At 34.1% G+C, this 4,219-nt stretch overlaps 1 long non-coding RNA gene across 2 annotated transcripts; it reads right to left on the bottom strand.

Annotated features, from left to right (window-relative positions):
- Positions 1 to 358: 358 nt before the first annotated feature.
- On the bottom strand, positions 359 to 3,927 carry LOC130051936 (uncharacterized). Of its 2 annotated transcripts, none has more exons than XR_008800213.1 (2): positions 3,808 to 3,927; positions 359 to 1,155 (listed from the first exon to the last, which is right to left on the bottom strand). It is a non-coding gene; the product is annotated as an uncharacterized LOC130051936 (long non-coding RNA). The 2 variants fall into 2 exon arrangements; XR_008800212.1 differs by having other exon boundaries at positions 3,801 to 3,901.
- Between the last annotated feature and the right edge of the window lie 292 nt (positions 3,928 to 4,219).

Genomic DNA, 4,219 nt, shown 5'->3' with positions numbered 1-4,219 from the left:
CTTGAGTCACTTTTACTTTTTTCTTTCATTTTTAATAGGGTGAAATTAATAAAATGATGCAAATTTTAAGGGTTTTTGGAAAAAATGTAAGTTCTCCCAATAAAATTGATTCAATAAATCAAAAGATTTTGTCATTTATTTCTCCGAGAGTGGAATGAATTATTGCAATCAATATAATGTAATTTGTGTAGCATGTCATTTTGCAGATTATTTCAATAGTTTTTGTAGTATCATAAAGCTAAAAAATAATCATCATATTTCTACAAATATTTGGAGCATAAAATTTCATCTCTATTCTCATTTCAAATATTCATCCTTTAATATCACAAACTCTTTATTCATACACACACACAAAATGTTTAGGTTTCATAGAATTTTATTTTAGGCACAAATGTAGTCAATAAATTAAACGATATTTCAAAAACATCAACAATTTGTATATCAATCTGAACACATCTTTTAAAAGTACGACTGTTAAAAATAACATACTAAATCTGAACACAATTTCGGCGGCTTTCTAGGTTCTGTCGTTCTGACTAATAGTTCATCTGGCAACTGACTTCGAACTTAGAATCTGCATATATTCTCCGTCAAGCTTCTAATCTTCATGAATTTCTCAATCCGATATATCTTACAAATATAATGCAATGCAACACATCGCTCTTGAAATGAGAGTGTCTTCATATGATGACATCTGTCTTAGGAAGTAGTAGGAACCTTTTGTCGTAATATCATGACAAATATCTAGAATATTTAACTTTCACACTGTCTTGCAAAGAAAGTCGTTAAAAGTTTTTGTAGTAACTAGAAATGCCAATACTCCACTTAAAGTTCCAATCTTCCATACATTGTGGAAAATTACCATATTAACCGCTTCTTGAAAGAATCAAAACTAGATGTACAGAAGTCACCAATCCAACGAAGATAAGGCTGGGGTTGTAGTTCACCTGTGGAACTTCTCTCTGGTATTCCTCTGCTCTGATTTGGTTATATCTCAGTGTCATGTTATCTCCAATCACGCGACACTGTTGTCCAATTTTTCTGGTCAGTGAGGAACTCCTTGACCGAGTGCGAATTTCCCGCGTTCGGATGTGGGAGCACATTCTGTTTCAGCTGTCAATTGTACCTGTGAGCCTTTCTCCTCTGACAAAAGACCTTTAAAACGCAATATAGATTACCTGTATCGTGTATATAAAGCTTCGTTTTACGTCGGGTATTCTAATCACGTGGAGATATCATTTACATATCAAAACAAATATAAGAGCACCGTGTGACTCAAGGCAAGAGTTTTGTTGACGGTGGTAGTTAGGGCACTCATCCAATCACTTCTCCTCTTGCTGTGTCTAATTATAAACCAACCCATGATGGTGCAATACTATGCAGAGACTTTATTTAAATTATGATATGAATACTCTCAATATATTTAGAGCTTGTTAATTGTTCCTCTTATGTGAAGAAGATAACAAATTTAGACCATATGCCTTTTAAATGTGGTCACAGAAAGATAAAAAAAAAATAAGATCAAGTTACACATCATCTTTGGAACACATTTGTCATAATTTTGATGGGCGGCTTGCCAGCGCTTTAAATATCATTAATCTGTGTATACAAGATTAAAAGGACAGTGATATCTAAATCCGATATTTCTTTGTCTGTCTAACGCTGAAGGTCAATTTTACAACTACGTTTACTACAAAAGATTAGTCACCATCCGCGCAGCTTTGTTCGAAGACCCTTCTTTCGAGATGACGTCGTCATGGTGTGCTTTAGAAATAATCCCCCACGAACTAAGACACAGAGGAAGGAAAGAGTTTTAGTTTTTTGCTTGGTTTTTATTTTTCTGTTATGAATTTCTTTGACAATCGCTTAATATATATAACAGGAACTAATGAATGCTGTATGCAAAGCTTGGTAATGTGAAGTAAAATTATAAATAGACAATACCTACACCAACCGCATGACTGTCTAACGCTGAAGGTCAATTTTACAACTACGTTTACTACAAAAGATTAGTCACCATCCGTGCAGCTTTGTTCGAAGACCCTTCTTTCGAGATGACGTCGTCATGGTGTGCTTTAGAAATAATCCCCCACGAACTAAGACACAGAGGAAGGAAAGAGTTTTAGTTTTTTGCTTGGTTTTTATTTTTCTGTTATGAATTTCTTTGACAATCGCTTAATATATATAACAGGAACTAATGAATGCTGTATGCAAAGCTTGGTAATGTGAAGTAAAATTATAAATAGACAACACCTACACCTACCCCATGACAAAGGGGAAAACGGTTGCATATAATGTTGATAAATTCTAAATAAATAAACAATAAAACCTGAATGTGATGGTTATTTCATTTGATATACCAGTATATCATTCAACAGTCACTTCATTTACATCCAACTATGATGTGAATCCAAATACTAGTAAAGTGTGAAAACTACATGTACATGTAGGTGTCTTTTACTTAATTATGAAGTTTAGAAATTCATAATGATTCACAATACAACCAATATAACAATCATTCTGAAAGTATTGCATTTTTAAAAGTCATACATGTCCCGGCCCTACTGGCTCCCATTAATTGACAACTGTACTAATATTCGAGGAAAAGTGCATTCGGTGTTGTTTGACCTTGAACTGTGACCCGATACATTGATACCAAGTCACCATGTTTACCAGTGTGGAATTAATCTAATGTTTTGTTGTCCATACAGTTGATGCATCTAGTTTTTATTAGAGATGAAATAGTAGTTTTTGCATAAAATACGTAGGAGAGTTGTTTAGATAAACGGGCAAATGCACCGTGGCCAAACATCATTAGGATACAACTATTCCTAAGCAGGATGAAATAGTGTTTTTAACGCAGAGTACCAACCCTTACGGTAATTTACTATGTAGAGTGTAAATGTCCGTGAGAAGGGGTTAAAAAGTGGTCCATAATTTTCTTTAAACAGATAATTAGAAGAACTCGCCTGTTTCCTCTGATTGGAATATTTTGTCTGGCTAGATATCTTAAACTCTCAAGTATTTTCAGGAAACAATATCTGTGGTCTTTTTCCTGTTCCGAATGTTGTTTACTGTGAGACTCACCAACATCCTTCAACACGTTTGGAAGTGTAAACGATCTCTCAACTGCTTCTCTATGACACTTGCTATTGGCATGTTTGGACAACATACCACCCTTGTAAGCTGTTGTACAGCAGAAACAAAATGCTGCATCTAAGGACACATCATAAACTTGATAAAGGAAATTTGAAATTGGTGGGTTGGAAAGGAAACTCTTTTATATAAGGTGTAGACCATCTGACATAATGTTCTAAGTTTTCTGTTCCGTCCTTGTCCAGTTTTTGCTTTTTGGGCATTAAAATATTACTTGGACTATGCTGTGCCGGTACCCTGCGTCACAGTTCAGACACTGAGAATTTGCGTACTTGAAAAAGTACTGGTTCCGTCTAGCTTTAGCTTCAAGTACCTCCAGACCATATAGTAATATTTGAGGTTTTCACCGTATAGCTTGATAATTTTATTTATGAACTTTTGAAACGCCCCCTTAATCTCATTACGATGTCAGAGTGAAATAGATAGAGTTTGATAGGTATTATGTATTGTTAATACGAGTATTTTCTCTCTGAGTTATTAGAAGTTCATACAGTAACATTTTATGATGTATCAAGAGTATTTTTCTTGTTTTAAACTATAGAGTTAACACCACGTGTGTCGTAAGGATGACAAGTGCTTCATTTGTAGTTATGTATTGGATTGTTAATTCATGGCCAATATATTTAGCTGATAAATATTGTTACCTTTTACCTGTAAATGCAATTTCACGGTGTAGTGACGGTTACATATAGTAATTTCTCGTTTTATTCCCGATCCTGTTAACTTTCACTTCACAATGTTTACATGTTTCTGCTATGTATGTTGCATTATGGGATATAGCGTCATACTTCCGGGTCAAACTTTTTCTTTGATCCGCGTATATATACTGAGGCGGTAAAAACAAATTATGAACTTCTACAAGGTATGTAATTAATTGTTTAATGTCGTATGAGTGAAACTATTCCTATTTTTAATTGTTAAATGTAATGGAAGTTACTAGATTTTTATGGAACTATTTTCCGTATAGGTTCTCCGTAAATCTCCGTAATATTTGATACAAATTCGTATATTTCTATACGAATTCGTATCAGAGTCAGATACGGATTTTATTACGGAGTATAGA

Source organism: Ostrea edulis, chromosome 1 (assembly GCF_947568905.1).
Source record: "Ostrea edulis chromosome 1, xbOstEdul1.1, whole genome shotgun sequence".
Taxonomy (NCBI): domain Eukaryota; kingdom Metazoa; phylum Mollusca; class Bivalvia; order Ostreida; family Ostreidae; genus Ostrea; species Ostrea edulis.
The sequence above is the reverse complement of the archived record's forward strand: the minus strand, read 5'-3'. Positions and strand labels throughout refer to the sequence as shown.